At 37.0% G+C, this 26701-nt stretch overlaps 1 protein-coding gene across 2 annotated transcripts in view; it reads left to right on the forward strand.

Annotated features, from left to right (window-relative positions):
- Positions 1–836: 836 nt before the first annotated feature.
- Rab27b (RAB27B, member RAS oncogene family) overlaps positions 837–26701 on the forward strand; it is a 138401-nt gene continuing 112536 nt past the window's right edge. Inside the window, exons 1-2 of one of the 2 annotated variants that reach the window (XM_046419486.2) lie at positions 837–966; positions 1099–1173. The gene's annotated coding sequence lies outside the window, so the exon portion shown is untranslated. The remainder of the gene's footprint in view (positions 967–1098; positions 1174–26701) is intronic. The other variant, XM_046419485.2, reaches the window with a different exon arrangement.

A 26701-nucleotide genomic window follows, 5' to 3' on the forward strand; every position in this document is an offset into this window, starting at 1 on the left:
AAGGGTGTCTTTAGCACAGTCCCTTAATGAGAGTAGTTGCTTAGAGAGGTGTGCTACATTAAATTCAATTGGCTAAGAGACTGACTCCTGCACCCATGTAATATGCTGCAGTTTCTCAGCTTACAGCCCAGGTCAGGTCCTTCGTCTCAGACATTTACTGGGGCTTCTGTGTGCTCAATAATCTTCCCAGGGTTCCTTTATCAAAATAAATAGAACATGTTCCTTCCTAGATATTATAGTGCAGTGGGGAGTTGGTTGATAACTAAATAAAGAAAAAATAAATGTCACTTGAGAAGGTACTACAAAGGAAAAAAAAAATGGGACAGTGAATAGAGAAAGGTGAAGGGTGTTTCCATGAAGTGGCACTTGTACATTTTGTCACTTTTAAAGAATACACTGCTGGAGGCTTCGTGTTTGCATTTGTTCCATTTTATAATTGGGAATAGGACTCACGTGAACTCCATAAGACCTTAATGAGCAACGTTTACAAATATAAGAATATCAGACTTTTAAAAAAGCCCTCTCTTCTTTATCTTTCTCCTTTACATTTAACTGTGGGGAAAACTAAAATGAAAAAAAAAATGGATCGGTAAACAAAACAATTGCATGTTGGTTTCCTTTCCAACTGCCTTCAACATTTTCACACGCACCTTTTATTTAAGAGAAGAGATCATATGTGATCCTTTTTGTTGTAACAGATGACACAAGCAAACTTATCATTTCTTGCATAAACAAACCCCACGGTTACCCTGATGATTACAATCGCTGGAAGAAGAGCCAGAAGCGAGGAGCTCCTGGTGTCACCGAGTGCGCTAACCTGGGGCCGGCGCTAGGACCGCCCAGACGCCCGGAGCAGCCACGCTTCGCCGCCCGTCAGAGGGACTGAGCCGCCTTCGCTGTTACACAAGACCGCGGCGGGCGAGCGGCGCTGGGCTCGGCACCCTGCCCCTTCGGGCCCATCGGAAGGTAATTACCAGCTATTGACCTCCCGGGTTCTGTACCCCAGTCACGTGCGTTTAGTGTTCCTTGCCTCTGATGCCCTGAGCCGCTGTCCAGCACTCACTGGGTCCCTCTGTTATTTTGTGTCCATTTCCACAGCGGATGGAAGCAACAGTGCCCTAAAGAAATGGGCTAGGTGTTTCCAGAGGCTGCAAGCTGGAAGCGTTTGGAGGTGTAAGTACATCATTCACAGGTCTCTGGTGCTCTGGCTGGGTGGGTTGTGTCCTGTGACCTTCTTCTTGCTCACTGGAAGAGCCGATGTGAGATGCCATCTGCATATTTCATTCATGAAGGCAGAGCAACTAGACGGCGACACAAACCGCTAATGATGGGCCTGAAACTCCACTTTGGAGTGGCCGTGTTCCCTCTTCTCGCTTGTGGGTTTTGCAAGAGAAGCTGGTTTTGCAGAGTTTGGATGGGAAAGAGATTTTTTTTTTTTTTTTTTTGCACAGGGCTGCAGACAGCTTGCTTGATTTTTGCTTTCTGTTTTGAAAGCTTTAAAGACAGTCCTTTTAAAATCATCGCTGTGGTGCGGTGTAGGAGTCTTGTTATGCTTGCTTTATTTCTGCAGTCCAAATACTCTTATCGTAAATGTGGACTGCCAGGAAGCTCTTAAGCCATTCTGGGCTCCCAGAGTAAAGCCACTGAAGGGAAATTCAGTTTGCCTTCTCTCCACCACGCTAAGCTCAATACCACTGTTAGCACATCACCTACAGAAATGTGAAAAAACGACAGCCTAAGATTCCCTTCTCCCTTATGTATGATAAAGGAATAGCTTGCTATTAGAATACCCCCAAAGATGATGATTTTATGAGAAAAGTAAAAATTTTCTTTAAATACTTGACAAATCAATTGAAGAGGGTTTTCTTCAGGGCCTTGGTGTCAATTTCATGAATTGAAAACTTTAAGACCTTATCGAATTGTTACATGTAATTATTACCTCAGTAATTAGTTCATGTATCTTATACAAAATGCAATAGACAACTGTATTCATAAAATATATTGAGTCCTATTAATGGCCAATTTATGGCAAATTTTAAGATAAACAGTGTCATTAAATTTTATCTCAGGAAAGGAAATAAATAAGATACAATGCAAGACATCAATATTGAAATGTGACTTGAATGAAAAGCATTTATTAACTTTTAAAACACTCTTTAATGTTTCAAAAATTTGTATTTAAACATTTGTATTTAAACATTTGATAAATAGAAATACCATAAATGAGATTTCAAAATGCTTAGCTATTAAGCTTTTGAAAATATGCCTATAGTTCTTCTAAAATTTTTTATTTGGAGGGGGAAGGAGAGATAGAGGGTATTATGGAGGGTGGTGCTAAGTTTTATTTCATTGAGCTATACTTTCTGATTTGAATATTCTGGTATAATGTTACTATGTAACTTTGCTACCTACATGGTTTTAAATGTAACTCAAAGTACAAATGGTTGTAATCATTTGTAGCATCTTGGAGGTGCTGCAAAGGCAAACAAATACTAATGTAATTTTAAAACCCATAAATATTGCCATATAATATTCCTTAGAGTAGGAAAATCATTTTTTGAAGATGATATCTAGCTTCTGACGGAAGTTAGGGAATGTTGTAAGTCTTGCCCAATACATAGTGATTTGCAGCCTTAAACTTCATCCAGCCTTTACTGCATTCATTCTTATACATATGTCTTACCACAAATGATTTTAAAATATTTCATTATTATGTTGAATCTACAGACTCATTGGCTTGAGTCTAAAGATTCATAATGGGGGGAAAAATCCCAAGAACACACATTTTATTCAGTGGGGCTTAAGCTCAGATTAAAACACTTGGGCTAAGGCTAATTTATTAAATTGTGAAAGCAGTGATCATCTGGAGATTTTGATGCCTCAGGATAATCCCCTGAAATCTTAGTAAATCTTGGTGCCTGTGGTTTAGGGAAATGGCAATATTATCTAGATTTACTGGACAATGGCAAGGTAAATGCTTAGAAGAGATGAATTTTAACACACAGCTTTGAGAAATAGCAAATCTGATCCCACTGATTTCACTGTCAGCATTTTTTTTTTTAAATTTAGAAGACAGAAGGCATTCCCCAATGGAGACTGTTGTATGAATAGAGCACTTCGTAAGACATTTTAAAAAGAAGGATTTATATTAAGCTAGCCTCAATAATGGAAAAAGAGAAGCATCGATTAAGTTGTTCTGGTATTGAGTTTACCTTTATCTTTGTCTTCTAAGCACTCAAGCTTTGTATATGACATCTCCTAGTGGAAGCCACAGTAAAATGCAGTAAGTCAGCTAGGCCAACATCCCAGGGCAAGCCTGGGGAGACCCTGGTGTTTGCTGATGGATAAAGAAACGAGAAGAAATGAGAAATGGTCCTTTTTGATTTACCCTGAAAGGTAATAACAATCATAACATGAATTTTTAAGAAGTGGTTGGCCACACACATAAGCCACCATAAGCAGGAATCCCACGTAACTTGAGATTTTCTCTTGAAACCCATTATGATTTCCCCTTGTTAAATGAAAGTCTTAAAGGGAAGAGAATGAGAGTGTATTAGTGGCATGCCGCATCCACATTGGTTAGAGTTGTGTGAACCAGGAGGGACAAAGTTATGCATTTTGTTGCAGCTTAGTGAAAGGGGAAAATTATTATCTAAATAGCTTTGGGAAGAAGTCTTTCTTGGAAGCAAAGTTCTCGTCATTTCCAAAACTGGATATTACTTATAAAGAAAAAAGTTTGTAGGTATAGCAGAAAGCTTTTAAATATATGAGATTCAGTCTTAGAGTATAAAAGACCAATCAGTAGTATGAATTGTCTGACATATGTTTGAGGATAAGCAGGTTTCTCCAAAACATTGTTTGAATTTATCTTTCCTGGTTCACACAACTATATCTGATGGGCAAGTGGGACTCCACTAACATAGTCTCATCCCTTGCCTCATAAATCTTTGATAAGGAGAATGTTAAAAGAAAAAAAAAAACCTCTTAAGGAAACTTGTCAATAAAGATTAATCGTGATTTTACAGATGTTTATGTTGAAACCTAGCTTTGCTATACCCCAAAGTGTAATATGATCCTTGTAGTTTGCACTTTGGAATTTGTGTACAATTCTTTGGTCACAGCATTCAATATCTTTAGACTATCTTTTTTTGCTAGATATTTGTTGATCTTTTACTCTATTCCAGGTGCGGGAATGAGAGTGGTAAGCAAGATAAGTCCTGCCTTTCATGGTCTCCATCATTTGGGGGAGGAATATTAGCAATACACAAATAATTGAATATTATTAACTGAATACATTATTATTAAAATGATTTTACTATTACTCTAACTTATTTCAAATTAAATGAACCAGAATATATCTGATAAATGCTAACTTGAAAATGTAAGGAGAGGACTACCTTAAAAAATGGTAGCATGCTACAGTAAAGTACAGGCTTAGAAGCTTATGTATTTCTTTTGCCCACACTTTAACTTCTGTCAACTGACATATTTTAGAAATACCAAAAAATTACACCCTTTTGCTATCATTATTATAACTATGATTCATTTATGTTTTTTTATTTACCTTTAAATATCATAAAACAATAAGGGCAAAAGTTTATAATCTATTCATGTATGTTTTCATACAATCATTTCTGTCCAGAGAAGTCATGTTGTAGCTGTTGACTGGAAGCAAATCCACCATGCATTGGCCCAAATATTTACTTTTTAGGCTCATACTTTTAAAAGTTCAAGTTTGTCTTTCCAAAGATGATCTCAATGGGGAGATGTGTAAAAAACATGGGAGATTTTTTTTTTTTTGAATCAAGAGTTGCATGTTAAAGTCAATTAGAGTAAATAAAAACAATGTTGATCAAGGAGAACACATGGCTTTTTGTAAGCATCCAAAAACTCAACTAGGTTGAAAAAGAGGTGACTTAACAACATATGTGTGGAAAACACTTAATAGTTTGAATCCTCAGTAAATTCAGGATGGTGTGGCTGCTAGAAACACTAGTGAATGGTTAGCCTACATTAAAGCAAGCAAAGAGTCTAGAACCCAAGGTGATGATACTTGACTCACATGGTGCAGGTTCTGCTGTGTGATTTTACACATCATGAGGCTCTAGGTTCATTAGAAATCACATTCAGGTTAACAGGGTAGAGAAGTTTCAAACCTTTTCAAAAGATGAGCATAGGGTATGGGATGGGGAAGAGAATAGTTTTGCTTTAACTTAGCCATTTGAATGGTTGTGACATGAAGGAGCATTAAGACTTGTACATTAGAGCACAATACAAGACATCTCTCCTGGACCAATGGTGACAGCTTAATGGAGACAACTCAGTGGTTCTCTGCAGGAATGATGAGGCTGATGGCAGATGGGTGTATGTGAGGCAGAGTGGTGTGGGAAGAATGCAGTTTGGGGAATCAGTCAGATCTGAGTTAACCCCTACATCTGCCATTTTGGACTTCTGTTTCTGACCTACACTTCCTTATGTCAAACATACAAAGAATGCCCTAAAAGGAAACCAAACTGTTACATGACTCACATGGTGCAGGTTCTGCTGTGTGATTTTGTTTAGCAATAAACAACTAATTGGATATTATTAACTGAATACATTATTATTAAAATGATTTTACTATTACCCTAAAATAAATTTGGTGGTAAGAATTTTAGGAACAAATTAACATTGTTAAACAAGGAATAGGTATAATATATAAATGTCTTATAGACATTGCTAAATGAAAACTGGAGTGACAGTAATTTTAGTAGGCGTATTTTAAAGTAAAAAAAAATAAGATTTCAAGTAGTGAAATAATGATAAAATGTACAATTAATAAGTAAGACATATCTATCCGGGATTTCTAGGTACCTAATAAGACAACCTAAATGTATAAACAGAATATATAAAACTTATATATATATATCAGAAATTTAGGAAGCTAAATTAGCCCGGTACAATATAAGGTAACATAGTCCATACTTCACAATCTTGAAAACAGTGTTCAGACTTCCTTACTTAACAACAATTATGAAACCTAATTTGATCACATTCAAACTCCACTTTTATTCAGGCATCTCATTACTCCCAGCCAGATACACTTTCCCCCTCTTACTCCAGTGTACCATGCAAAGATTTAGACAAAACAACCAGATTCCTACCCAACAACCAAGTAAATAAGTAATTTAGAGTAGCTGTGGCTCAATTTTTTTTTGTTTTACAGTAAATGCATGATTCTGATTCTGATGCCAAATTTCTACTGGATCTGCTTTGGTAACTTTATGATCTGTGAGTAAATCCTTATTTTTAAGGTTAGAATTAACCAATAATTGGATTTAAGATGGTCTGTATTGCAATATCCCTTTTATTTATTTATTTTCTAATTTTTAAAGATTTATTTATTCTATTTAGGTATACATGACAGCAGAATGCATTTTTATTCATTGTACACAATTGCAGCACAACTTTTCGTTTCTATGGTGTACATGATGTAGCGTTACACCATATGTGCAGTCATACATGCACCTAAAGTAATGATGTGTATTTCATTTCACCATCTATCCTGCCCCCATGCACCCTTCCTTCCCCACCCCTCTCTTTGCCCAATCAAAGTTCCTCCATTTTTCCCGTGCCCCTCCCCCCATTTTTGGATCAGCATCCACTTATCAGAGAGAACATTGGCCTTTGGTTTTTGGGGATTGGCTTACTTTGCTTAGCATTATATTCTCCAACTCCATCCATTTACCTGCTAATGCCATAATTTTATTCTCTTTTAATACTGAGTGATATTCCATTGTGTATATAAACCACAGTTTCTTTATCCATTCATCTACTGAAGGGCATCTAGGTTGGTTCCACATTTTTGGCTTTTGTGAATTGAGCTGCTGTAAACATTGATGTGGCTGTGTTACTGTAGTACGCTGATTTTTAAGTCCTTTGGGTATAGACCGAGGAGTGGGATAGCTGGGTCAAATAGTGGTTCCATTTCCAGTTTTCCAAGGAGTCTCCATACTGCTTTCCAGATTGGTTGCACCAACTTGCAGTCCCACCAGCAATGTATGAGTGTTCCTTTCCCCCACATCCTTGCCAACACTTATTGTTGTTTGTATTCGTGAAAATCTGACTGGTATGAGATGAAATCTTAGAGTGGTTTAGATTTTCATTTCTGTAATTACTAGAGAGGTTGAACATTCTTTCATATATTTGTTTTTCAATTGTACATCTTCTGAGAAGTGTCTGTTCAGCTCCTTAGCCCATTTATTGATTGGGTTGTTTATTTTTCTTGATGTTAATGCAACATTCCTTTTCTTTTAATCTTTTATTTTAATTGACACATAACTGTACATATTTACAGGGCACAGTGTGTTAATTTGATACATGTATACAATGTGTAATGACAAATCATAGTAATTAGCAGTTCCATATCATTAAACACTTATCATTTCTTTGTGTTGGAAAACTACACTTTTCTAATTCTTTATGAAATACATGATGAATTGTAGCTTATTATAGTCACCTGAATGTGTTGTAGCACACTAGAATCTGTCCATCAGTCCTCCAACCCTTATTTTCTAAATACCAAAATATTTCAATCACTGTATAAAATAAATACCAATCAAGTCCATTATTGATGGATGAAATCCCAAAATTATTTGTCTGGCATCATGAATATTGTAGGTGTTATACTTGTATCTATGTTGCATTAACTATTATCTTGCTTTTTACTTCTTTTATAAACCATATTAAAAATAAGCATACAGAACACTTTTTGACCCTTGACAGATCATTCCAATGCTCTTCTTTGAAAATTTTTAGTTATTGAAAATTTTCTATTTGTCTAAATTCAAACTCGATCAATTTCCATTTTAGATCGGTTGCAATTTTGCTGTCTAAGAAGATCGGGGAAACATACCATCTGAGTATTGCATATGCTATCTGATAAAGGATGACCTCATTTTATGTCTTGGCAAGAAGAAAATAGCAGAAAAGACATAAATCTTGAATTTTTCTGTGTGGATGTCAGAAGTTATCTATTTGAAGTACAAATGCTCAATTAAAGAGTGATTCCTTTTGGCAGAGTTGTCCTTTAAACATGCTTTTTCATTTAGAAGAGATCATGATATTGTAACAAGATAGTGTATTCCAGGTCCATTTGAGTTCTTTTCAGAATGATCAAATTTCTTTCTTTCAATAATATCCAACCTTCATGAGTGTAATCTAACTTTTCAGTTTTGGCATAAACTGAAATTTGGGAGGGAGTTTTGAAGTCTTGGCCAGCACCCTCAGTTTAGAGCTGGCCAACCTGAAGTTCCAAGAGGTCGGGTGTAGTCTACCGTTACCACATACCATATCTGGAAGGAGAAGCCATGTCTATTACTCTCAACCTGGTGTTTGTTGTCCCAGTCTATAGTTTTGTTGAAATATAATTTTGAAAAGAAAAATCATAACTCTGTAAATATAAAGTGGACATGTGTAAAAGATTCTCTTTAACTCATTAGTTAATGTAAAAGGTATCAGTAAGATGCAGTGAACAATCAGAGAGCATTTAGGAATTTAGGCATGTGTTAGTGAATTTTTAAAAATGTAAGGAGAAGATTGCTAAGTTACAAAAAAGGGGAAGGTAGGGGGCAGCATTAATTTTTGGGCTTATCCAGTCTACCAGACAAAAATAATTTGCATTGCTATGGGACAAAAGTCTACCAGCTAACAAAAAGTTCACTAAATCTGAGACTTTGAATTAATAGTGGACAAGAACATGATCCTCCCCTTAGATAATCCTGAGTAGACTTTGTCTCCATATGTTATTGAACATATTTTTTGTTCACCTTTTGTTTTATTTATGGCTTAGATTAAGGGTCAACCAATCAAGCCTTTGTGTAAATCCAGCCAACACTTGTTTTGCAAAGAAAGTCTTATTGGAGCACAAGTTTGGTCTGATTACTTCTATATGTGTAATAAGTTAACCACACAGTTCTCCTCAACTTTGCCAGTATAGGGTTTTATAGTATCTAGCAACTAGTGTGGCTACAGAATTCCACTTCTGTCTGGATTTCCATAAGGAACTTTGGATATGTATTTTTCTTGATTTGCTCTTCTAACCCAAGACTAGGAAGCCAGTCCCAGAACATTTTCCCCACTAGATTTTACCTGTAGGACCTATAAATTTAAGTGAAATCTTTATTCTAGAGGTATCCCAAATTTGTTGAGATCCTCAGCCTGCCAGAAGTGACCTCTTTATTAGTTCCAGTGCTTTGGAAGTGGGTCTAGATAGACCAGTTGTTTCCTAGAAAGATTTGCAGTTATCAGCTCCATAAGCATTCCTTAATTGTGACCCATCACACTTGGTTAAATATGGTACTGCATGTACAGAGTTTGTTGCTACATTGACTTTTGTAGTTATATTCTGTTAAAAAATGGTAGTGATTTCTTACTGATATTATGCAGATAATTTACTATCACAGAAAATAAGAACAACCTAGAAAAATTTGCTTCTGGATTCTGAGCGGTTCAGTGAGACTTTGATACCATTTTGAAAACTTAGTTTCAGTTTATAAAAAAAATTACCTACTAAGAAAAGGGTTAAAGATAGCTGAGGAGCAAGGCAAAGTGTTTCTTTATCTATTTATTTTAAACAGAATATTAAAACATGCCATGTTCCAGACAAATAACTGCAATGATATTTTCCTCCTTTGGCCCAGGTGGTTAATTCTTACATCCTTGTGTCTGCTAGCATGGGGCATGCTTCCATGTTCTCTGTTAGTGGACCAAAAGGAACCCAAGAAATCATGACTTGTTCCACTGGCAGAGCCTGAAAGTGGCCCAAGCCTATCCCAAACCTGGTCTTTGTAGAGTACTTGATGATGTCCTCTTAGTCCTGTGCGGCTCTAGGATGGTCCCCTGTTGAAGATATCAACTCTGTCTTATAGGTTATAACACAGCTTTCAGACATACCAAGATGCCACCATTTATGAGACTGATTGGTCATGGTTAGTTTATTATCATAACCCATAATATCAGAGCAGAGGAGACTAGAATTCTCCAACAGTTTCTCATATTGATTTGACCAATGTTTTCCCTGACGGCTAGAACACTGTGGGAGGTGCTGAGGAATCTTCAAGGCCTCCTCAAAAAGTATATAATTTATAAAAGAACTCCTCAAAAAACATAAATTTATATTTATATTTTTATCTTATAAACTTAGACTAAGGGAGACTGAGCATCTCTCCTGATTTTACAGTTCTTCCCATAGAGTTCTTACAATAGTATTAAATAAAATAGTAAGTTTGAAAGCACACAATGAACTTAATTATTTCTAGCATTTTTATTTATAAAAAATAAAGGAATAAGTGTTTGTAATTTTTCAGTTAGGTGTTCTCTAGAGAACTTCATAAACAATTTTATGGGTGAATTTTAAGGGCTTTAGGGGATGGCCTTGAAAATTATTAAATATTGTGAAATCATGACTCTTAGGAAAATATAAAAGGTATCTAAATAATGTTATATAATTTATGAAGGGAGGCTGACATTGTGATCAGTTAAAAACTGAAAAAAATTCTGTGTAAATATAAAATTTATCAAAGAAGTAGAATAAAAATTTGAGCTAGATTTTTTTTTAAATCGGCTAATTTTTTTTTTTTTAAATTGGCTACTATGGCACAAATCTTTGGGGTTGCTTATAAAAATTATTTGCTTATCTAATTAACACAATTCTACAGATAAACAAGTTATTTTACTGGTCTGAGACCTTTAATTAACAGTAGAAAATGAGATAAACTGAGTATATATAGACCTAGACCTTTATTGTCCAGAAAGGGAGCCATTTGCTGTTTAAATATACCTATTTGAATTCAAGATTAAACTACTTAAAATGCAATGTAATAAAACATTAACTCCTCAGTGATGCTATCCACTTTTCAGGTGCTCCCTCGCTATACTTGCTGAGAAGCTACCATATTGATCAGGGTTTCCATCATGAAGAAGATTCTTCAGGATGGCTCTGTGCCTGTGCAGATAGTTCTTGGGTGGCTATGATCTTTGTATGCTACGAAAGGGATGTAATGCCATCCTTTCAGCTTATTTACAAATTTCAGATGATTTTTCTGATGGTTTTAGTTATGATAGAATTTATAAAAACATAAAAATAAAATTATACAGTGAATACCTGCTATGTGCACAAACTTTCTACACATCGTGATCATGCCAAATTGGATAATTTTATGAATAGACCAAATGATACATGATTTATTTTAGTAGTGTTATTTTAAAGAAGCAGCTTTTAGAATAATATACATTTTTTGAAAAGTGGACTATTAGCAAAGTATTCTATATACTATTTGGTTTTCTCAGAGTGTTTTCAGTTAACTCTCACTAAACTGTGGACATGGGATACGGTGAATGTCTGGTAAAACAGACTTTGGTCAAAACAGAAGGAGGTGACCACAGTATCTAAGGAAATGTGTACTACCTTTTGCTTCACATAAAATTTTATTTTTCTATGTTTAATTATGATGAGATTGAATTATATTTGTCATTGCAAAAATAACATGTTAAATAGAGCCCAGGCTTTGTAATAACACTCAATAGTGCTATAAGGAAATACAACATTCTCCAGTGCTATTAAAATTGAGAGTTAATTGTGTAGTACAGAATGATTTTGCTATGAATATCTCATTAGTAAAATGAAAGAACTAATTCCCTGAATTTCATTATTGCTGCAAATTTGATCATTTAACAAACACATAGCTATTAATAGCTATTAGGTGCCTATTATATAAATAAGATAGAACAGAGTCTGTCCATGTGGAGGGTTTGAACTGGTGGAAGACAGAAAGTATATAAATAACTAATTAATTGCAAGTATTATGAATTTGGTGAAGAATGATGAGCGCTTCTGAACCTAGTCTGCTGGGTAAGAACTGGGTGTGTGTGTGTGTGTGTGTGTGTGTGTAGTGGTGCAGTCCAGAAAGTCATTTCTGAGAAGTGGCATTTAAATTAGGACTGGGGGATAAGTAGGGCTAATCCAGGCTAAGGGGGGATCGCAGAGGGGATGGAGCAGGAAATTTCAGAAAGGAAACTTACAAAGGAAGGCCCTGACAATCAGGTGAAATGAGCACTGAGTTTCTGCTCGGATGGGACACCATCAGATGGTCATATGTCGGGACAAGATGGAAAGCAAGTGAGCTTAGTTTTGCACAACCGAAGTGTACACTCACCCATGAGAATTTAATCATCAGGAATGGAAAGATTTGTTGACTTGAAAACACTGGGTTTTTAAAATGTTTTTATTGCCTTTGTTCACAAAAAGAAGAGAGAGAACAGATGGGTGAAAATTATCTTCTTATACCAAGTTGCAATCGAGGAAATACATAATATCCTGATGACCAGCTTCTTGTTAAAAATTGCCCAAAATATTTCTGTCTGTGGGAGTAAGCTACCCAGATAGTCACCTTGACTCTCCACTGAGGTGTGTTTTTACCCAAATAATAATTTACTAGTTTAGTGTTGACTCCTAGGGTTGTCTTATGCAAATGAGGATTCTTTCCTGTCAGTTAGGGTCATGCTTTGGATGGGCTTTTTGACAGGAGCTGTGGGTGCTAGTAATCAAATCAAGCTTTATTGACCCATTGACTCAGCTCTTATTTATAATATAGATTATAGGCCACCATTCAGATACACAAATGATATTAAATTCAGTTGTAGAATTTTACATGAGCCAATGAGTAAACTGATCAAAATTTTATTTTTGAGCTTTATTTGGAACATTATCTTGGATCATCTTTCTTCCTTTCTACACTTCTGTCATGGTGTATTTACTCCCTTGCCATACATATCCCTTGTTGCATTTGGTCTCTTTTCTAGAACATGAGCATATAATAATCTCTGTATCCCAGCATCTAAGATAGTGCATGGCAAAGAGAGATGCTCAACACATGTGTATTGAGAGACTAATTCAGTGAATAAATCAATGATCCTAGATTTGTAACATTATGAGAAAGAAAAAAAGATGTTAAATTTATTTGACTGGTTCTCGTAAATGAATCTTTGACTTTAAAAGGATATTACTGCATCTAGTTTGACTAAATAACATTGAAGACGCAAGATTTTGGAGAAGAGAAAATATCAATATTATCAACAATACATACCTCTTTGTTTAACACTACTATATGCAAATTGGCCATACAAAAGAGGTATCAAACATGGTTCTTACTTTCTAGAAGTTTATGACAAAGTTGAAAAACAAAAATATGTGCTTCAAATTGTAATGGCCAGTATAGAAAATATTTGCCAAATGCCAAATGAGTACAATAAAAAGTGAAAGATACCAGAATTTGGAGATAAATCCCAGGTAACATCTTAAAAATCATGAAATAGTAAAGTGCTTCTGTATAGTACTGACTCTTTGGATTGGTTTTAGATGCCTAACCACCAACTCCACCTGACCTGCATTTATTTCTCAGTATTTATTTTAACACTGATTGCCTTGGAACATATTACTTATATTCTCCATCTAAGAGGAACTGGAAAGGAAAAGATACCATTAATATTTGTTGATCACCCACCATATCCCAGGTTCTGCAAGCAAATTCTTCCATAAGTACCTCAATCATGAACCCCTTTTCACAACATAACCACATGCATTATCTTTCTAATTTCATCTGTGCCTTTTGCTAGTTGTGGAAGAGATCTTGATCTAGATGCAAACACTTTTGAAACATAATTTTGTTGTGGTATACTTCACAGAAAATAAACCTCGCCTCTTGTAAATGTACAACTTACTGATTCTTGAAAAATGTATAACTCTTCATTCAAGATACAGAATTCTGTTGTCACTCCACCAAATTCCCCGATGCTCCTTTGCAGTCAACCCGGGCCTTGGGCTACACCTGATATGCTATTTTTCATTGTAAGTTAATTTGCCCTTTCTGGAATTCCATACAAATGGTACCATTGAGTATGTACTTTTAAAATATATATATGTGGCTGCTTTTGTTCAGTGTAATATGCTTGTGAATCACCCAAATCCTTGCATGTGTCAGTAGTTCAAGTTTTGCTTTGGTCTGATGTCATTGTAGCATTTCATCATATAGATAAATCAATGTCTGTTTATTCATTCTCCTGCTGATATAAATTTATATAGTTTTTTTTTTCCTTTTTGGCTGTTATGATAAAGTTGCTGTAACCTTTGATTTTCAAGACTTTGTGCAGACATGTTTTTACTGTTCACAGTGAATACCTGAGAATGGAATGGCTAAGCCACATAATATGTATACTTTTAGTTTTCCAAAGATGCTGCCAAATTGTTTTCCAAATTGCTTGTTGCATTTTACTTTCCCAAGCAGAAATACCCAAAAGCTCTGGTTCTTCCACATCCTCACCTGCACTTGATATTGTCAATGTTTTCAAATTTAGCCCATCTAGGGACTTCTTGGTGACTTGAATTTGCATTTCTACAATAGGCTAATGCAGCTGATCTTCTTTATGTGGGCTTATTAAACATATCTTCTATGTGCATTTAAATCATTTGCTCATGTAGATGTGTAAGAGTTCTCTGTATGTTCTGAATGCAAAACATTGGTAACATGAATCTATTACAAATGTATCCTCTCATTCTGTGGCTTGCCTTTTTGTTTTCTTGACAGTTCCCTTCTAAGAGTAGAAAGTTTAAATTTGACATAGTCCCATTTACTTATTTTTATCTTTGTGTTTTCACATGGTCTGGTGACAAGTACACAAGACTAGGAAATTCTTTCTGTGCCTACGGCTATGAAAGTTCAATTACATGGCTGAATCTGCACAAGGCGGTTATAGTGAGAGTCTTCCTACAGCATCCATTGTTCCTTACACCTTTTATTACTTAGTCACCTGGATAATGAAACACTTCTCATATCTTGTCCTCCTAACACCTTCCATGTGTAAATTGAAAGAATTACAGAGCCTCAGGGTTAGAAGGAAGCGATAAGATGTTCTTTTCACCCTCACACTGGATAAACATTTTAGCAGTCAGATCATTTATCTAACATACACTTCTAGGACCTAATTTTCATTATAGACAGCAATGTGGCATAATTCATCTGAATGTTAGAACAGGAAAGGAAATGGGATACTTCTCCCCAATTTGTCATTTATGGGAGCCTGCCAGAGTAGCCATGGCTTGGCAGTTGAATGTCGCCTGCCAGCGTGGCACTTACTCTCAAGTAGAGTCAGGCAGCCTCGGGAGTGGCTGAAGTGCTCCTGTGGCACAAGATACGAGCTTTATAAAAAGGCAGAATTAGGCATGCGTGGTGATTAGCAATTTGGGCAGATCACTTAAGTATCCTAAGCCATGGTTTCCCTCATCTGTAAAAGGAAAAGCTTAGGACATACACCTGAATATAGTTTGCTCTCACTAAATATTTTTTCCTATTTATTGATGATATAAAGGATGAAATGGATATATATATATATATATATATATATAGATATAGATATAGATATAGATATATATACACACACATATAGATATAGATAAATAGATATCAAATACATACATATATTTGATGCTGCAGTTTTATTAATAGGGGAAAGAAGGCTGATAAATTGATGGAAAAGGACAAGATTAAAAACTTCATCTTTATTTTAAATAAATCCTACCTAGGCTTCTAATCATAATAATAATCTAATTGTGGTCTGCTTTCATAGGAAGCATATTATTTTGCAGGTCTTGGATATGGAATAGTGTCCCTGGCATACACAACCTATATCAGAATTATTTTCAAAGGTAAGACAAACAGTTCAATGTTACTAAGACAGGCCATATCTTCCCATGGGATTTTTTAAATTGTTGAATAAGTAATATAAAATTCAAACAATGCACGGGTTATACCATGAAGACTAACCACCATGCCTCATCTGTTCACCAAATCACCAAATAGCACCACTCCTGAGAGCCTAAGTGGTCAGTTACCTAATTAGTGTCTCTTTATGCCTGTATAGGCAAAGATGACTATATGTCCTTTACCCACTTTTTGTGACACAAAAATCAGTATGCTGTGCACATTGTTGTGCATCTATCTAGCTTTTATATATATATATATATATATATATATATATATATATATATATATATATATGCTCGGATTAGCATATCACCACTTAAAAGTGCCCACAATAGCTTCTAAATATCTTTCCAACCTTATGTAATGTGCCTGAAGCAAACTCTGCTCTAGATCTAAAGCAACTACCTCCATGGTTTGAAGGGTTGGATCTTCCCTTGTAGCCTAGGGGCACAAGATGTCTGAGGTGAAGAAGTCAAGGACCCTGTAATTTCTGAAGACATATTCTAGGGTTTAACCGGTTGTGAAAACAAGCTCTGAGAATTCTGACATTCTTCCTTCTGGTGAAATCAGTGTTGAGGGGTTGGTGTCAGGCTGAAGGCTTATGCTCCAGATGAAAGTATATTTCTACATAAAAACCAATGCAGTTTTTATGGGTGAGCGGAGGCTTTTATATGTAAAGCTGGAAAGGAGAAAAGAATCTAAAGCAGTCTAAGTTTTCTGATTAGGACAGATGACTGGGAGGAAATCCTTCTAAGGCAATTGTAAAGGCAATTTAATTGAAACCCTGCAGAAAGCTGGACCCCTCTTCGAACACTATCTCCCTGTAGGCCTTTCTCTGTCAGTCATATGGTAGGTGGTACACAGTGTTGACGTCACTGTCATAAATGTAATTTATCTTTTTGTTAAAATTCCTGAATATAGTTTCATCTTTCTGACTTTATGAGAATCCTAGCTTGTTTTAAAAATCCAAATATATATGATCTATATAAGAATGGAAGGCAGGAGGAAGATGGAGTTAGTGATACAAGTATCAAAAATTGTAAGGTCACTTAAAATCATTCATGTTTTTTACTAAGGATTCATTTCATATTTGTGCAATTGGTTTGCCTTCATTACTATGTTTTTGCTTCCACTAATAAATTTATTTGCATTTTCTGAGTACATAGTGACTAATCATAAGAACAGGTGCCCTGCAGACAGCTGTGTGGTGGGTGGAAGCCAGTCTGGCTTCCACATTTTCTATGTTGCTAGATGGTGACAGAGAACACAGCAAATCCCTGGAGCCATCCACAAGGAAAGGCTGCCAACTTGGACATCAGGACCACAGGCTTTCAGTTGGATACATTCTGGTTTCCTCAGTGGATGGTGGCCATATCCCAGGACATTGATGATAGGTCTCATCTCCTCAAGTGGGTGCAGGACAGCCTTTAAATTTTGCATCCATGTCAACTCTTACTGTGGGGACAGCTTTTGACAGGATGATAAACCATGCATTACTTCTGGAAGCTATCATCAAGTCTGTCTTCCAATTTGGGATGCAACTTTCAGCAGCCTAGACAGATTCAGAGAAAATGACTTTCCTTTCTGATTCCATAAAACACAACCTCAGGTGTGTGAGGTTTAGACATTAGACTTATTGTCTATACCAATTATTGCCCAAGTGGCCTTTAATTCCATACCACCACATGGCATATCATTCAAGTATCATGCTATTGAGCTGTTATAATTTCATTTAAATATGCTTTTTGCTTCTTATATCTTGCCTACCAAATGATTATGATTTACCAAAATAAGATTTCAGAGCCAATTTCAGTTTTTATATTATGAAATTAGAATTTCTTACTTGAGCATTTTATATTCTCTTTATTAAGATGTTCTCAGGGATTGATCTAATATTCTTTAAAATTATACTACTATATAGCATCCACAAAACCTTCTGAATTCTCATAGAAATTAACATTTTCTATGAGAATTACAACACAAAAATATAAGCTCTGAAGGGCTAACTTTTCAGTGCTCTGCAGGAAGGCCAGGATGATGATCACTGAGGGAATTCCGTGAGTTTGGGCTTTCTTGGAACCTCCCAACATTCTCACCTCTGTCTTAACACACTAGGGTTTTATTGTGGAATATGTCACACATAATCTCTTTTTTGTGTGTATGGTGGGGTACTAAGGATTGAACTCAGGGGCACTTGACCCCTGAGCCACATCCCCAGCCGTACTTTGTATTTTATTGAGAGACAGGGGCTCACTGAGTTGCTTAGCGCCTTGCTTTTGCTAAGGCTGGCTTTGAACTTGCGATCCTCCTGCCTCAGCCTCCGCAGTAGCTGCTGAGATTTCAGGCACCACTATGCTAGCTCATAAGTAATTTCTTGTTAATAAAATGCAAGTTTCCAAATGAATGACCTAAACTAAAGTGGATTTTGAAGTTCTCTCTAAAATAATGGGATCTTCTAAAGTATGAGAGAAAGGAGCAATAGTTATAGATGTTTTGCTTATGGCTTAAAATAAGTGACCTCAAACTTTGGTGTGACTTTGGAGGCCCCTGAGGACACTGGTAAAATGCAGATTTGTGGACCCAGACTCCAGGGAATCGGAGACTGTGGATCTGGGTTGAGACACAGATGTGTACCTTTCACAAGCCACCCAGGTGATTCTGACTCAGGTCACTGGAGATTTGACCTCACTAAAAGCAATGAGTCTCACGCACATCTTGGGACTTCCTTCCAGCCTGAATTCTTGTTCTAGCTCTCAGGTTCTAAGGTTTGCTGGAGTAGGCTCCCAGACAAAGGATTTTGGCTCACAAACCCCCCCAACTCCCATGACAGGTGCTGACAGCTGCCAGTTCCTAACATAAGTCACCTTCCTCCTCAACTGTAACTTCAGAGACTGTATAGAGTTTCTGCAGATTACACTTCTCTTCCACCCACAAACAACAGCAAAAAGCTGAAAAACAATTTTTTTTCCATTTCTAAAAAGAAGTTGTTATATGGGGGGAAAGCTACTAAATGGGTGGGATGATTCCAAAGACAACCAAATTTAAATTTATCAGTGAGGAAAGATAATACAGAAGAAACGAAATTTTCTAAATATTCGTAGATTCTACAGCAATACACAAAAATAGCATTTTCTTTCTTTCTTTCTTTCTTTCTTTCTTTCTTTCTCTTTCTTCCTTTCTTTTTGCTTCAAGCTATAAGAATGTTAACTCTAATTTTTATTACTAATTAATACTTATCCCTTATATTCTTTACTTTAGGCCTTAAAGGTCTACTATTTAAAAATATACATCTAAAATCTTTCAAAATATCTATTGTCCTTAAATCTGTAATCACCTATGTTTGAGATTTTGCATGAATTAATGTTGTACTTTCAATGTAATTTTGGTTGAGCTAAAAAGGTAAATGATCCATGATACACTTACGTTCAAAAGAAGTTCCATCTTTCTTCATGTCATTATTGTATGTTTTTGTCCATTCATCTATTTAAATGGAACTGTTTCCTTTAATTTCCAGTGAAATGATGATCCCTTGAAGAATCTAATAGTGATCTAACTCCAGAATATTATAAGACAAACATACTGTTTATAGTCAACTGTATGAAGTTGTAACTCAACTAAATGAAGTTGGAACTTAAGTTTAGGAATCTTAATTTTTCATTTGTTTGAGAAGTGAAGGATAACATTTCAGACTTTACTTGAATTTTTAATATTAGAGTTATCAAATTTCACCGAAGGATTAATATAAGGAAATTGGGCATTCCTTCCTTTTATTTTTCCTCCTTTCTTTCAGTTTTCACTGATAGAACACCTATTCATCGTCACAAAATATGGTTAACACTGAAGAAATAAAGATTTAACCTAAGACCTAGTCTTTGACAGCTCCCTGAAATTAATTATCTAGTTGAAGAGACTGAGGAAGGACACAGTAAATACAATAGAAAGTGATAAGTACCGTGGAAGCAGTACCAGGGTAGAATATATTCATAACTCAGTAATGTTTCACTGAGTGCCAGGCTCTGTCTAGCTGCTGAGGATACAAGAACATTCTCTGAATTCAAGGATGATGATTAGTTATAATACAGTGTTAAGCATAATGGTGGAGAATTGCTCAGGACATTCTGAAAGGAAAGGAGGTCCCGGGAGTGAGGAGAGATGAGACACGGTTTCCTGGAGGATGTCCCAGCAATGAAGGGCGGGAAAGGCACAAAGAAAAGGCAGAGAGCTGGAGTGAGATGACATCTTAGAGTAGTTTGGATTTGCACTTCTCTCATTGCTAGAGATGAGGACCATTTTTTCATATATTTGTTGATTGATTGTACATCCTCTTCTGAGAAGTGTCTGTTCAGGTCCTTGGCTCATTTGTTGATTGGGTTATTTGTTCTTTTGGTGCTTAGCTTTTGGAGTTCTTTATATACACCCTAATGATTAGTGCTCTATCTGCTGTGTGAGGGGTAAAGATTTGCTCCCAGGATGTAGGCTCTCTATTCACCTCACAGACTGTTTCTTTTGCTGAGAAGAATTTTTTAGCTTGATTCCATCCCATTTATTGATTCTTGGTTTTAATTCTTGTGCTATAGGAGTCTCATTAGGGAAGTTGGGGCCTAATCCCACATGATGAAGATTAGGGCCTACATTTTCTTCTCTTAGACATAGAGTCTCTGTTTAATTCCTAGGTCCTTGATCCACTTTGAGTTTTGTGCATGGTAAGATAGGGGTTTAATTTTATTTTGTTGCATATGGATTTCCAGTTTTCCCAGCACCATGTTTTCTCCAATGTATGTTTTTGGCACCTTTGTCTAATATAAGATAATTGTAGTTTTGTCTCTGTGTCCTCTGTTCTATACCATTGGTCTACCAGTTTGTTTTGGTGCCAATACCATGCTGTTTTTAATCCATCATTTGACCCAGCTATCCCTCTCTTTGGTTTATACCCCAAAGACTTAAAAACAGCATACTACAGGGACACAGCCACATCAATGTTTGTAGCAGCACAATTCACAATAGCTAAACTGTGGAGCCAACCTAGATGCCCTTAAGTGGATGAATGGATAAAAAAAAAATGTGGTATATATACACAATGGAATTTTACTCAGCAATAAAAGAGAATAAAATCATGGCATTTGCAGCTAAATGGATGGTATTGGAGAAGATAATGCTTAGTGAAGTTAGCCAATCCCCAAAACCCAAATGTTGAATGTTTTCTCTGATATAAGAAGGCTGACTCACAGTGGGTTAGGGAGGGGGAGCATGGGAAGAATTGATAATTCTAGATAGGGAAGAGGGAGAGTGCAGGGGATTAGCAAGGATGGTGGGATGTGATAGACATCATTATCCAGAGTACATGTATGAAGACACAAATTGGTGTCAACATAATTTATATACAACCAGAGATATGAAAAATTGTGCTGTATACATGTAATAAGAATTGTAATGCATTCTGCGGTCAGTTTTTAAAAATCAATTAAAAAAAAGGCAGAGAGCAGAGGTTACAAAGCAGATTGGGGAGTGAGGACACACAGTGTGTTGCTGTAGTGAGTTGTAAGAGGAGGGGAGGTGCCTGTCCAGGGAGGGAGCATGGTAGCTGGAGAGGACTTCATGTTGTCCCAGAGAGGTGCATGTGACAGGGGCAGTCAGAAAAATTTACTCTGACTGGTGTATAGCTTCTTGGTCTGAGGAAGATCATTCTAGAAGCTTGCGCTGAGTAATGCTTGTGAGAGGGAAGGGGCAGGAGTGTTGACAGGGCCGTTACAGGGATATAAAAGGAGGTGAAATCAGCAGCACCTGGTGACTGATGGAGATGGGGATTGATGAAGAGGAGAAAAGCCAAGAAAGACACCCAGAGTTCCATCCTGGGTCTCTAGAAGCAGGGAGGTGCCAAGAAATGAGAATTTGGGGTGGGAAATAGGTACGAAGATGAACACTGTTTTCATTTGGACCTACTGAGCTTCAGGTACCTGGGTCACCCTTGAGGGAGCCATCACAAGTAATTAAATATTTAAATGTGAGAAGAACATGGGAAAGCAATTGAAACTTGGGGGGACCCTAAGTCTACAAGGATTGTTGAAAAAAAATCTGAGATCAGTTTGAAGCAGGCTGAACTCAAAAGCCACTGGTGTGTGACAACACCTCTCCAGAACTCCGAAGTGAGGTGGAGTGTCACTCCTTGTTTGATGCCAGCAGTATGCACGTGGACTGTATTTATTTCAGATTACATGGAATGCGATTAATGGGTGGTGAAATCTATCCATGCACTAGAGGAAGATGTGAAAGATGAAAAGAAATTCATAAAGCACAGAATAAAAAGATCTATAAAATATTGGACATCACATCTGTTAGGTTGTAAAAAAGCAGTTGGGGAGAGGACATGGCAGAGAAGCTGAGCTGGGAAAATGGCTTCTGAAATGAAAAGTCTTTCTACTTATTACTTTCCTGAGCCCGCAAATAACACTTTGTACTGACACAGGTCAGTGGAGATTCGACCTCACTAAAAGCAATGGTTCTCACATACATCTCATGACTTCCTTCCAGCCTGAATTCTTGTTCTAGCTCTTAGGTTCACAGGTTTGCTGGAATAGGCTCCCAGCCAAAGGAGTTTGGCTCACAGACCAAACTGTATGTCAAGTTGGGGATCCTCTCTGGCCCCAGGTGGCTCACCTTCTTGGATCCAGATGTGGGGTTAGGATAAGGACATTGGTCTGCTGGTCATGGAGGTTATATGCTTGCAGCCATTTGATTTGACACTTGACAACATACCAGTGAGGGTTTTACTCACTTCTGTGTACACTGAGGCCGTAGGGAACACTGAGTGGCTGGCCCACTTCTAACACTAACTGTGCTACTTTAAACCAAGTGCCTCTGCTCGTTCAGGCTTGCGGGCTTGGCCCTGGCCACTCACTAGAATCATCTGGGAGCTCTTATAGAAGAAGATGAGTGTCCCACTTCCCTCAGAGGTGACAACTTAATTGCTGTGGCATAGGGCCCAATCTTGTACATGTTTAAAAATCCCTCCGGTGATTCTAATGTGCTGACAAGATTGAGAATCACTGCTCTCAAGTAAGGAAATACCTGCTTTGCCAAACAGAATGACTGCAAAGAAATCAAATCAAACAACTAATGTGTGTAAAAGTATAACCACACAGTGAGGAGATTCCAAGGAATACAATAGCAAAGTCCTAAGAAAGCACCAAAAAAAGAGATTTTTTTTGTTGGTTTGTTGTTTTGACTCAGGTGGTGGGCAGCCTAGAAGTTTCTATGCTTCTTCCAGCAGCTAGGAGGTTGGTGATGTCCTTGGTTAGAGCAGAGCAGAGAGGCATGCCCTAGGGGACATTCTGCAGCACCCCCAACCTCACCGTGGAGGAACTGTGCCAGCAGTACATCTATAGTTGCTTTTCTTGGGATTTCTGCCTCCCTTTCCTGTTTTCTAAGCATGTAGTTGTCTTTCCTCTTTCTGTATGTCTATCTCCAGGCGTACATTCCAAGACTCCTATTCCAAATTGCAGGCATGGCTACTCAATACCTGTTTCACTTTGGGCAAGATCTTAAATTCCTCTAGTCTCCATTTCTTCATCTGTACATAAATTTATCATAAGGGTTAAATCAGGTAATTCATCTAAACTACCAATCTCAGTGCTAAACAGATCATAAACCCCTAGGGAAATGGTGATTTTTTATTTTTTTTAAGTAATAGCTGGAATAGGGCAGCCAGCCCTTGGGCAAATCACACAGCACTTCAGTTCTGTAACTTATTTATAATTTTCTGCATTATTTATTTGTCTTTTTCTTCACTCACACTTCTCCCTAACAAAAACATGTTTATCCGTTTACACAATGCATTCAGTGTAATGAAGAACAAAAGGAATAAAACAATATACCCACGTAAGTTAATTGTTGAGTAATTTGTACATAATTTATTTCAATGCAAATTTATTTCACCTATTAATCTCCAACAGTTTTGCTATTTTACAAAGTATTAAATTAATTCCCAACCCACCAAACCTATACAGACACATATACTTGGTGTTTAGAAGAATATTTACACAAGTAGACCCAACTATTTTTAGTCTAGTGTCACTTAAAGAGATCAGACCAAGGGAACAGTGTCCTGTTTACAGGCTGATACTCTTTGACCATGCATTTTTGCTCTATTTATTTATTTTTCTTTTGTTTCAAAATTCTTCATAGGCAGCATTCATAATATGAAGATATTTGTAAACTGCTTGAGCTACGTGAATGTTATTGTTTTACTATTATTATTATAAAATATTGACTCTGCTATGAAAGAAATCTGCTGAAAATAGGACATCTTTTATCCAGAGTCCCTTATTCACTGGCCCTGTGGAAATGCTTGCGTACATGCTTTAAAACATTGCTTGAAACTTTCACCTAAAGGAGGGCTTTTGGATCCAGAAATAGATTTTTATGGCATCACACTGTGATTGGTTTATAGAGAGTCTCTAGAATTCTTTCCCTGTGTGACAGTGTAATTCACACAGTTGCAGACCATGTTAAATGACAACTTCCCCATTGAAGTCTTTTGGCATTTAGCCCTCTCCTGAGTCAAGGACAGCTCATGCAAATTAGGCCAATGGGTGAACCTTGTTGGATCATAACTCAGTGGGATTCTTGTCGTGCAAATGCTTCATTGGACACCAGATCCATCTAACATTCAGTTAGAATTTTTGGGAGGAAAAGTCAGTGACAGTTAGTGCCCCTGATTTGGTACAGCCATCAGAGAGTCCCATCACCTCAAAGGCTCTGGGGGCAGCAGATGGAGAAGCCTCTCTCCACTTGGGAGTCACCAAAACCAGAAAAGGAGGTACAAGGACACAGTATCACCATGAATTTACTCTGTCACTTTGAATAAACTTTATTCATATAAAATCTTCTTCCTAAAATAAAGGCACTGGACCATGATTCTAATGTGTAGAGGTGGAAACAAATGGCAAAGCAGTAAATGGGAGATGGGATTTCATGTCCCTGAGGTCACTAATTAGCTTTGTGCCTCTTCACCTTTCTGGGACCTTGGTGCCTCACTTAAAATCATGTGGAAGGATCAGAAGATGTCACTAATCTTCATGGAGCTCTGGAATCATAATTAAATGCAAGCACGGTTCCAATTTCTATTGACATTTTCTTACAAGAATTAAAGAAATGTTTTCTTAGAATTTTTAAAAAAAGTTTGTACCCCATCTGGGAGAAGGCCTGATCTTTGCACACAGCACCTGGTCAATAAACACATGTTGAGTCACACTAGAGGTGATTCACCTGTGAAGTATAAGTCACCAACTGGTACTAAGAAGGTTAAACAGTGCTTGAAACATGTTGTGTGTTTAGAGAGACGTAAATGAAAGATAACTAGAAATGCTGGATAAAAATCAAGGTAGTGGTAGAGAAAATAAGTGTTTTTTTTTATTCATTAAACAAACATGTAATTAGTCACTACTCTGTGTAGGTGGACTCCAAGACACTTGGAGACAATCCCGCCTCACTCGGTTCTGTACTTTATCTGCAGAGAACTAAATTACTCAATCACTCAAGCATATATTTTAGGATGTGATAAGTGCCGTAAAAAAGTACAATATGGCGACATGAAGACAAAATGCATGGTACCCCATCTGGTCTGATGGGCTAGAGAAGCATTTCTGAAAATGTGAGATTTGGGCTGAGATCTACAAGATGAAGTGAGTGAAACTGGGAAAGAGAATTGTTATTTCAGATTAAATGAGGCAGGCATCAGCATTGAAGGTGGGCCAGGAGTGAATGGCTTGCATTGCAGATGGTGGTGGGACTGTAGCTTAGAGAGAACTTATAATCCTACTGAGTGAGATGGAAAGCTGCTGGAAGAGTTTGAACAAGGGATAATGCACTTTAACTTACATTTTGAAAGTAGCATTTTAGCTGCTGTGTGGAAAGGATAAAAACAGGGAGGCCAGCTATGAGGCAATTGCCTTAGTCTTGAACCTGGACATGGCAGGGCTAATAACCTGTTAGTGGAAGGAGAGATGTGTAAAGTGTGAATGGATGTCCCAGGGAAACAGAGCAGAGAGGAGGTGAGATTTAAGCCAGAGCATAAAAGCAAAGCTGTGAGTGGGAGAGGGATAACCCTTGTCTAGCGCAGCAGGAGAGCCTGAGGGGCCAGATGGGGTGCCCTGTTCGGAACGACACTGAGAGACTTTCACAGAAACCATGGATTTGTCCTAGAAGGAAAGGGAGGCAAGGGGGTTTGATGAAAGGAATGTGAATACCAGTCTTAGAAAAATGAGAGAATATTCCTTAAATAATCTATAACAAGAACCATTGTTAAATCAGTGGGAAGGTCCACGGAAAGGCAGTTTTAAATGAGAAACATTCTTGTTCTTTGTTTTGTACTGCATACCAAGAAATTTGCTTGTGAATTTGACATCATAATGGAGACAATTTATAGTATTTTATTTCCTCTGTTCTCCCTCTGGGTCCTATCTCCTGGGGGTTTTGACTTGGGAAGTAAATAAAGATTCACCTGAAACTGTTACCGAAGCTTTCTAAAGTTCATTTTTGAGCCTCATTATCTTTTTTTTTTCCCCAGTTGAGTCTGAGTTTGACTCCTAAGGCTCTTTCAGATGCCAGCTTGCACTTTCCTCTTAGAGAGGTAAGATCAGTTTCCTTCCCTAAAGAGAAATATTATCATTCAAATAGATACAGTCAATCAGAACAGAGAGCTCCTTTGGTCTAGGATTTGCATGAGATGTTCAGAATCTTTACTTATCTTCGCCATGTGCATACATTTCCTATCTTCAGAACACCTCATTATCTTTAAAAATTCTTTTATTTGAATTACAACAAAATATATTAAGCCATCAACATTCTTAATAAGAAACATTAAATAACAAAACTTTAGAAAGGCCCCTGGATCCCCTGCATGTACT

This window comes from Marmota monax, unplaced genomic scaffold (genome assembly GCF_021218885.2).
Source record: "Marmota monax isolate L192 unplaced genomic scaffold, Marmota_monax_Labrador192_F-V1.1 WCK01_AAM20220418_F8-fsc00088, whole genome shotgun sequence".
Classification (NCBI taxonomy): Eukaryota; Metazoa; Chordata; class Mammalia; order Rodentia; family Sciuridae; genus Marmota; species Marmota monax.